We start from the raw sequence: 10,936 nt of genomic DNA, 5'->3' as shown, positions 1-10,936 counted from the left end.
CTTCCCCCCATAGTCACTAAAATATCCCAGAAATTAGTTGTTTGGCCTTTATTGGTAGAGGGATTGAGTTCCGGAGCCATGAGGTCATGTTGCAGTTGTACAAAACTCTAGTACGGCCGCATTTGGAGTATTGCGTACAGTTCTGGTCGCCTCATTATAGGAAGGACGTGGAAGCTTTGGAACGGGTGCAGAGGAGATTTACCAGGATGTTGCCTGGTATGGAGGGAAAATCTTATGAGGAAAGGCTGATGGACTTGAGGTTGTTTTCGTTAGAGAGAAGAAGGTTAAGAGGTGACTTAATAGAGGCATACAAAATGATCAGAGGGTTAGATAGGGTGGACAGCGAGAGCCTTCTCCCGCGGATGGAGGTGGCTAGCACGAGGGGACATAGCCTTAAATTGAGGGGTAATAGATATAGGACAGACGTCAGAGGTGGGTTTTTTACGCAAAGAGTGGTGAGGCCGTGGAATGCCCTACCTGCAACAGTAGTGAACTCGCCAACATTGAGGGCATTTAAAAATTTATTGGATAAGCATATGGATGCTAAGTGCATAGTGTAGGTTAGATGGCCTTTAGTTTTTTTCCATGTCGGTGCAACATCGAGGGCCGAAGGGCCTGTACTGCGCTGTATCGTTCTATGTTCTATGTTCTATGTTTAAGATATTAAGAGAGACTAGAAAAGTTAGGCCATGCTTGATTGGAGCTGAGAAGGTTTTGGCGACCTAATAAAAGTTTTTTTAAATTATGAAAGATCTCTAGTAAGGTAAATAGTTATAGGGTGCAATTCTCCAGCCTCATTGCGCTCATGCTCAAGTGAAATGGGGCCGGTGAATAGCGGGAGAGGCTGGAAACGAAAACCGCGCCAAGCGTCAAACAGTTTGCGATGCAAACGGCCGGCTTCTGTAGGCGAAATCGGGATCCCGCTGCAGCGTGGCGAGAAACCAATTATCACCATTTGATCTCTATTTCCATCGAATTAACGGGAGCCACCCCATATTCAACAGCCTCCACAGCAAGTGGTCATGCTGGCGCCGATTAGTACTTCTTTTGAAAAACGTGAGCTTCTGCAGGGAGCCGAGGAGGTGAGTAGCCATCTTTATCTTTGCTCACAAGCAAAGAGCCTGGGGGCACTGGGTTTGCTGCCCCAGTGCTCAGTGGGGGGGGGGGGGGGGGGCTCTTGGCTGGGGGGGTGGGGGTGGGGGGCGGAGACACCCTTCACAGGGGTGGGCTGCCAAGAGAAGGGAGGATGGGGGGACACTGCAGGGGGAAACCACGCACAGCTCCATCATACCCTCTCCTGGATAGTACGTACCCATTCCGGGGGCAACCCCAGCCCCTGCCTCTCTGCCTTACTGACAACCCATAACCCCCACCGACTGCCGCAGCCCCGGCCATGTGGTTGAAGGCTATTGCTAATCGGGGTTTGGCAATCGTGGTTAAGTGAGCACTTCACACAATCAAAGTGAATTCCCGTGGGTGGGCGGGCCATGTAGCAGGTGGGAGTCATTGCTCAGCAGTCCAATCAGACCGTGATGCCTGGACACTGTGCCTAAACACTACGGGAGGCAACACCACAGACAGCATCCAAGATCTGAACACCCAGGGGATGTGGCCACGGTCCGAGGACATGTCCACAGCCGAAGGGTGGGTGAGTGCAACAAGACAGTGGACCAGTGCCTGGTCCAGGTGAAGTTATGTGCTAGGGTACAGTGTCTGGGGTCCATTGCCAGGGGGGGGGCGGGGGGCGGGGGCTGTGGCCGAGAGTGCATGAGCAGGCGTTCCAGGCATGGGGGAGGGGAGGAGGGGGGATCAATGGGGGAATGGAGGGTCCCACTGTTTGTCAGTCTCACATCCTCTCTCAATTCCTCACAGATGTTGAACGGTACGGATGGTATTTTGGACCCCGCAGAACAGGACCTTGTGGTGCTGCTGGTAGGCCGAGTGACAAGACGCCGCAGATTGGGGCAGCAGCAGCCTTTGCAGATGTTCGAGACAGAGGCTCACCTGTAGGGACCCACCCTACACCCTGAGGACCCAGCCGCCCATCAGACCATGCAGGGACCCTGGCTGGGACCCAGCTGGATCCTGGGATCCAGCAGACCTCTGAATGCTGTCTCGCCTGGGCGTTCCTACCTCAACCTGATATACATCCGCAGCTGTATGGTGGTCACCAGATTATGCCCCAGAAGCCTGACCACTGACGTTTCCCAATGCAGTGCGTGTATTTGCACTGGTGGAGGGTGGGGTGGCCTCTGTGACGCGTCGATCGTGGCATCCTCGGAGCTCTCCTCTCAGGTGGTCCCATGGGATACAGGCGAAGGGGCCATCCCGGATGGGCTGGCGCCGTTAGCTGGAGGACCTGCGGGAGAATGGATATGTGGTCAGTGGGGGGATGGGTCAGTCTCCATGGCAATAACAACTCATGTTTGACAGGTCCTCCAGGTGGGGCCCGGTGGATCCGCACCTCGGCAGCATGCGGCAACATCTGCATTGGTGACCGCTCTGTCCTTGGCCACCCCAGTCACGTCTAGGGCCTGTTCTTCAAAGGTCGTGAGGGTTTTAATGTCCGGCACACCTTCGCCAGTCGGGGCCCTTTTCAGCGATTGTTGAGAGCTTCTCCTGCGGAGAAACAGAGAGGCATCGCTAGCTACATGCGTGGTTCATAGTGGTGGTGGGCGGGGTGGGGATGTGAAGGAAGGATCGGGAGTTGAAGGGAGGGGGGATGAAGGGAAGGTTGGGGGCTGCATGGAAGGTTAGAGGGGATGTGGATGCTCGCATTGGGGCAAAAAGATCTCGGGGGGTGGTGGGGGGGGATGTTGGTGTCAACTCACCCGCGCTGCTTGTTGTAGGTCGTTAACCTCCTTGCGACTCTCGAGGCCAGTCCTCCTGGTTACGCTTCCCAAGCTGACGGTCGCTTCCACTTTATCCCAGGCAGCACTGGCTCCCCTGTGGCTCACCACCCAGGAATCTCGGGGGAATAAGACATACCTCATGGCCTCCACCGTACCAAGGAGCGTCCCCAAGTCTGTGTCTTCAAATCTTGGGGCCCGTCGTCTTGGCTGCAAGCTGAGTGGGGTTGGCTGTTAAGTAAGTTTTAAGTGCTGTTCGACCTTGTTAGCGTTGGGTTGGCGAGCGCGGTCCCGGCGCATCAGCCGGCGAACCTTCAGTTGTGGCGAGAAGCCCGTGGGGCCTTGTTAAGTGATTAACATTGAATAGCATTGCTGGCCTCGTTCAGCCGAGCACCGGGAAGATTGCAGCATTTTCTGCTCGCTATCACACTTAGAAATCTTTCCGGAGAATCATTCCCATTGACTTTCTGTATTGATTGGCAGGGCAGTAATGAGAGTGCACAAGCTTAAGTTTCACAAAAAGAGTTAAACGGAAAGCTAGAAAAAGCATTAAAAAGCACACCAACAAAACATTAAAAAGTACATTTCAACAAAATAGTTTTGGAATCAAAAGACTCTAATCCCTTTTGAGTTCTTGAGTGATTATGCAAGCATACATCAAGGGTGCTTTCGGGGGTCTGGGTCAGAGAGGGGAAGATATCTGATATCTACAAGGTAATGCAGGAGGTGGAGGAGGCGTCAGTAGAGGAGCTGAAAACTAAGTGGGAGGGGGAACTGGGGGAACAGATCGAAGATGGGACATGGGCTGATGCCCTGGAAAGGGTTAATTCTTCCTCCTCGTGTGCGCGGCTTAGCCTCATCCAATTCAAGGTGCTGCACCGGGCCCACATGACGGGGACGAGGATGAGTAGGTTCTTTGGGGGTGAAGACAGGTGTGTCAGGTGCTCGGGGAGTCCAGCGAACCATGCCCATATGTTCGGGGCATGCCCGGCACTGGAGGAGTTCTGGAAGGGGGTGGCGAGGACGGTGTCGAGGGTGGTAGGATCCAGGGTCAAGCCAGGCTGAGGACTCGCGATTTTTGGGGTTGGGGTGGAGCCGGGAGTGCAGGAGGCGAAAGAGGCCGGTGTGCTGGCCTTTGCGTCCCTAGTAGCCCGGCGGAGGATCTTGCTACAATGGAAGGATGCGAGGCCCCCAAGCGTGGAGACCTGGATCAATGACATGCCGGGTTTTATTAAGCTAGAGAAGGTCAAATTCGCCTTGAGAGGATCGGTACAAGGGTTCTTTAGGCGGTGGCAACCTTTCCTCGACTTTCTGGCTCAACGATAGGGTACTGGGTCAGCAGCAGCGGCAACCCGGGGGGGGGGGGGGGGGGGGGGGGGGGACGATGACTATGTTTGTTTATTTAATTTTAATTTATTTTTAAGTTCTTTTGTTGGGGTTGGGGGGGGTGGGGGGGATATGATACATGCGTTGAGGCGGTCTGGGGGGTGTTACAGTTGTTATGGGTTATTTTGTTGCATTTTATTGTTTGTTGTTATATTTTATATTTTCTGTAAAAAATTTCAATAAAAATTATTTTAAAAAAAAATAAAAATTTAAGCATACATCATCTTTATATATTCTTTGTGCAGCCCTGCATTCTAAGTAACTTAACTGGACTGAAGTAACTTAACTGGACTGACTCACACCTGTCCTGCGTGGGGACCTTCGAGTTGCTGTGCAGGTGCACAACATAGAGGGGATATTGATCAAAGCAAATTATTGTGGATGTTGGAGTCTGAAATAAAAACCTAAAATACTGGATAATTTCAGCAGGTCCGATAGCATCTGCTGAGATTGTACAATATTTTCTATGTTTGTAATGGAGGGGATATTGACTTGAATTGCTACTTTTGATTCCATTGCGACGCCAGAAACTGGTGTCAGCTCCTTACCACCCTCCCCCTATTGCTTGTGTCTCCTGCTGGCTTCCTCCCTCCTCCCAGGACATACCTAAGAGCCACGGCCTAACTGACATGCAGCCTAAAATAGACAACCAGCTTTCTTCAGCTCACCAGCCTAAAGTTCAATATTAGCTATGCCTTTGGCCTCTTGGGTTGGGATCATTCCCTGTGGCCAGTTCATGCTCATAGGCTGCCATGAAGCAATTTCTGGAGACTTGAAATACTTCTGGATCAGGACCTGCATTTTTATGTGGACCACTTACTAGTATTGACACATACTTGGCCTCAGCTATACAAGGTGGACACCCCTGCAAGAATGTGATTTACAGGAACCCGAAAGCAATAGCTTAAAACTGGTGCGGGTACAGACCTGCTTCAGCCCGGCTGGTGATTCAGCTGATCCCAAATGGAGATTTCTGTTCTTGCTACCTAAACAGTGAAATGAAAGCAACCAATTTTGAAACCTTGGTTGGTACTCAAGTCAGTTCTCTGTGTTTCAACGTCAAATAGTGACTTTGAAACTTTGAACAAGTAAGATGTGAATATAATCCTCATTGGAGGTTTTAAAATTGGCTGCTATCATATGACGTTATTAAATGATACCTTTAAACAATAAAACTTCAACTTCAGTCATGATGCATGCCCGATATATACACAATGTATAGGTGCATGAATAAATATGTAAATATATAAATATAGTATATAAATATATGTACTATAAATATATATAAATATACACTATTATACACATATATACACCATATACACTGAGGGGCTGGTTTAGCTCACTGGGCTAAATGGCTGGCTTTTAAAGGAGACGAAGCAGGCCAGCAGCACGGTTCGATTCCCGTACCAGCCTCCCCGGACAGGCGCCGGAATGTGGCGACTGGGGGCTTTTCACAGTAACTTCATTGAAGCCTACTCGTGACAATAAGCAATTTTCATTTTTTCTAGGGGCTGGTTTAGCTCACTGGGCTAAATCGCTGGCTTTTAAAGCAGACCAAGCAGGCCAGCAGCACAGTTCGATTCCCGTACCAGCCTCCCCGGACAGGCGCCGGAATGTGGCGACTAGGGGCTTTTCACAGTAACTTCATTGAAGCCTACTCGTGACAATAAGCAATTTTCATTTTTTTTTCCACTATGGCAGAGCAACCCAGCTGATGCAACACTTCAGCTGTTGCAGTATAAAACAGTAGGCAAATCTATTCCAATGATGATACTTATATTTCTATTATCTTAAAATGCGCGTTTAAAATATGTTCATCAGTAAAAACTGGTACAATAAAAATATCCCAAAAGTTTTGAAAACATTGTACTACCTAATAACACATTTCTCTTTGTGATGGCATGTTTCAAAAATGACAGGTTTTTCCACCAGATGAAGAATGACTGGCCTTACACATGAATAGCGGCGGACCTGATTAGTTCTTCACCCAAGTGGAAGACAAGGGTGATTGAGTCCTCTGCTTGAGGAAAGAACGGTTAAAAATTTTCCGCATATCCACCATATATTTTCTTATTTAAATGTATGGTGCTTCTTTATTGCTGTATTGTGATAGGAGGGCAATGTGCAGTTTGAGTTTCTGCTAATTTCTGCCAATCGTATCAATGTGATCTCAAAGGATTTCACCAAACTAATACAACAGATTTTCAAATTTTATACGTGGATGCATTACATCCAAAACCACTAAAGGCCTAAATTTCCTGCAGTCTTTCACCCTGGTTTATGATTCAATTTACCCAAATGAAGCCTCACCCACAAAACTGGCTATGACCCCCAAGTCAAAATTGCAAGGGTTTCCCCTCCTTACATAGCTTCAGGCAGGCTTTTCGAGTTTTCGAGTTTTGTTCATTTTCTCTGACACGCATGCATGAATATGGCATGTTTGAAAAGTTTTTCACACCAAAAATGTTCAATTTACTAAGACGCTGATTAATGTACACCAATGAGATTATAATATTTCCAAGTCATTTTCAGTGAGTTAAAAAAAAACATGCAATTACATAACACTTTTGACATTGTAATGAAGAAAATATAGGGCGCGATCGTGCGACTTTGTCATGCCTGACTCGGTGACCTGACGAGGCCATTAAATCTCGTGAGAGGCCTTTCGCAAGATTTACGATTCTTAGAACGCCTCATGGGATCTAACGAGATCTCACGAGATCTCATGAAACTGTGTGACTTGGATCTCGCCCTCACTGGGCCCGACCGAGATTTGCATATTCATGAGAGCAGTTAGCCACATTTGAATATGTCGGCGCCAGAGTGTCCCAAGATGTGCAATCGAATGCCCAACCCGTGGTGACCCTGCAGTGCCGTCATTTAGCACTGCTTTCCACAAACATAGACCAGGCGTGACGGCATTTGGTTGGGGGGAGGGGGGGGGGGGGAGAGGGGGATCATCCCCGGGGCAGTTGTAAACCTCACTGAAGTGGTGTCACGTTGGCGAAGGGGGAATTCTTAATGTTTGGAGAATCTATGGCGGGGAAGTCCTTTAATTGTATGATAATTCATTAAAATGCATTGAAATAAAGTTCTCGCCCATGGCCTCACCGTGAGGGGCGAGGAAAATCAGAAAACGAGAATCCCCAGCGAGAATCTCATTTCCCTATTCCCACGAGGTCTGGCATCCACTTTGTCATTTGTGCTCATGGCGAACGCAGGTGCAAAATTCCCCCCATTGTCTTTGGCATCCAGTGCAAGGAATTCATCAAAAACTTTCTGAGTCACTTTGGTTAGGGATGCTCTGGGTAAGGATCCAGCTCTAGATCAGATGTGGCACTTTCACTTTCAGAGTCATCCCTTCACAACAAATCACCCTCCTCCCCATTTACTGAATTGGATATAACAATCTCATAACAATTGGTGCATTAGTCGCATTCCATGATTTGATAATGAAACCACACAAAGCATCAAATGGGATAGCACACATATTATCACTCTTTTGTGCATGATTTTTCCCTGTCAAGCACCTATCTACTCCATTCATTGGGAACACGAGGATTGAATGGCTTGATGAGGCACACATCCGAATGTTGAACTGTGGCTATTAAACTGCCTGGTATGACTGCCATGTGGATGTTTTTCTTCACAAGCACCTTTTAATCTCATTGGTTATATGGAATCTGTACATGTCCATCACGAATAGGCTGCATTCTAAATGTAGGCCACTGGCAGACCTACTCCACACAGTATCTATCCAGAACTCTCTGCAGCTTTACATAGGGCAGCACGGTAGCACAATGGTTAGCCCTGTTGTTTCGCAGTGCCAGGGTCCCAGGTTCGATTTCCAGCTTGGGTCACTGTCTGTGCTTTCTGTGCGTGTGTTTCCTCCGGGTGCTCTGGTTTCCTCCCACAATTTGTGAAAGACGTGCTTGTTAGGTGAATTGCACATTCTGAATTCTACCTCAGTGCACCCAAGTAGGCGCCGAAATGTGGAGACTAGGGGATTTTCACAGTAACTTCATTACAGTGTTAGTGTATGCCTACTTGTGACACTAATGAAGATTATTATTATTGTCTGCCCAGTTGTTGTCATGGATATGCACAAAAAAATTCCTGAAGGGAGCTTGATGTTCTGGATGGTTTTATGTTTGGAAATTACCAAAGGCAATGTAGTGTAATACCATGGTGAATTCCGTCTTTCTCATGTCCTGTTGTTTTCACCAAAGCTGTAAATGTCAGGTGCAGTCTCACCAAGGCTCTACAGAACTGCAGCAAGACATCTTTACTCCTGTGGTCAAATCCTCTTGCAATAAAGGCTAATATACTATTTGCCTTTCTAATTGTTGCTGGCATGTTAGCTTTCACTGACTCGTGAACAAGAACACCTAGGTCTCTTTAGGCAACAACACTTCCAAGTTTCTAACCCTTTAAGAAGTACTCTGCACATCTGTTTTTCCGACCAAAGAGAGTAATTTCAGACTTTTCCACATTACATTCCATCTGCTGTGTTATTGCGCACTCACTTAATCTGTCTAAATCCCCTTGAAGCCGCTTTGTCAAGGTTAAGGTAAAGTCGCCACAGTCCCAGATGACCAAGGCAAGGGAGAGAGCTGACTGGTGCTGGTTTAACCTGAGGATCACCATACTTCAGGCTAGGGGCAAGGTTGAGAAGGCGGGCCTTCATGAATACCCTCCATTCCCACATAGCAAACTTGGAAATATTACATTTTGTCCTCGTATCAAAATCATTAATATAGATGGGGTCCAAGCACTGATCCTTATGGGACCCCACTAATCACAACCTGCCAACCTGAAAATTACCTATTTATTACTACTCCCTGTTTTCTGCCCAATAACCAATTCTTAATCCATGCCAGTATATTACCTCTAATTCTATGTGCTTCATTTTAGTTGTTTGATAATAGAGAACTTGAGTATTGCTGAAAAAAGAGACAATTTTGTTGAAGCTTTTTGTCTTGGACTCATCAAGACATCCGCAAGAATGCAATGTAAGTGAAATCACTTGCCAACCGATTAGCGCTCTTTTCACATACAGTATAAATTTGTTGATTGCCCTTACACTGTATTCTTGCGAATGCCCTGATGAATGCAAGATGAAAAGCTTTGACAAAAAGTATCCTTTTTCAGCAATGATTTGTTTCCTAATCTCATGGGTGGTGTCCCAGTCAAAAGCTTTTGAAAATCAAAATGCACCACATTCACTGGGTCCCCTTTACCTATTCTTCTAGATACGTCCATAACAAACTTCAACAGGTTTGTAAATAACGATTTCCCTTTGATAAACCCATGTTCACTCTGCCCAATCATACCATTATTTTTGAAGAGTCCAGTAACCACATCCTTTATAATCGATTTTAGCATTTTCCTACTACTGATGTTAGGCTAACAGATCAGTAGTTCCCTGTTTCCTCTCTCCTTTTCCTACAATCTGCAGGAACAGGTCCAGAATCAATAGCATTTTGGAATCTGGCCACCAATGCATCAATTATCAATGAAGCCACCTCTGCCAACACTCTTGGACTTAGATAATCAGGTCCAAGGGATTTATCATCTTGCAGTGCCATTAATTTCTCCAGTGCTATTTTTTCTAATACTAAGTTATTTTGGTTCTTCATTTTCACTAGTTTTTTGTTCTGTTTTTTTAGGGAAGTGTTTTGTATCTTCCTCCATATGACAAATGGAGGATTTTAGAAATATTGGATTCTAAATAACAGGCATTTAAGGTTTGAAAGTCTGGGGTTCGACTGTGCCTGACTGCAGTGGTCATGTTTTTTAAACTGATTTTGTTTTGCAGGGCCCAGAAGCTTTTATAAACCAGAAGAATAAAATTGACTAGAGGAATGTGTTTTCAGTCTGGGCTGATGCACTGTGGTTGAATGGGCAATGTTCCTGGGAAATTAATGTGCTTTCAGCCTGGAGAATTAATTTGTTTTTCAGCTTGGTCATTGCTGGGTGGAGCTAAGGGATTCAGGGTGATTTTGAGAACGCTTTGGAGAGGAGTTGAAGTCTGATCTGGCTGATCCAGAGTCCAGAATTCTTTCCCAGTAGGATAGTTATAAAAATAGTAATAATATTTAAAGCAGAGCAGTCTTTTCTGAGGACAAGGAAGAAGCTGAACCACGGCAGGTGGACAAATGGCTTGAATATATCGAGGCAAAATTGGCAGGGATTTTGATAGGATTCCAAATCTGTTCTGTAAAGCAGTATTACTCTATGCCATGCACATTTTAAGATGGATTGCGAGCAGTATGTTTCTTTTCTTTTTGTTAAATGGGGAATTGAGTAGTGTTTATTTCAGGTGTGAAGTTAGTTTAATATTGCATTCATAATAAAGTTTTGTTTTTGAAACAATAAAACCCTATTTCTTCAAGCAATCACCCCTGGAGTGAATTGTTCTTCCTGCACAGTCTTACGAAATAAACTAAAATATTGGGGTTTGGTCCAGTATCCTAGCCACTGTTGGGGTCTGGTCTGGGATTATAATATCCGTTAAGAGAGACACAAAGGCAGTCCTCTCGGCAGCGGGAGGTAACATGCCGCCCCCTGGTGGCAGGATTCCTTGTTCTCACCGCTGTCAATGGGAACTCCCTTTGAACCACCCCATACCACTGGGAAACCCGTGGGTGTGGGTACGCTGCCAGCAGGACCAGAGAATCCCGCCGCTAGAGAACTGC

This window comes from Scyliorhinus canicula, chromosome 5 (assembly GCF_902713615.1).
Source record: "Scyliorhinus canicula chromosome 5, sScyCan1.1, whole genome shotgun sequence".
NCBI lineage: Eukaryota > Metazoa > Chordata > Chondrichthyes > Carcharhiniformes > Scyliorhinidae > Scyliorhinus > Scyliorhinus canicula.
The sequence above is the reverse complement of the archived record's forward strand: the minus strand, read 5'-3'. Positions refer to the sequence as shown.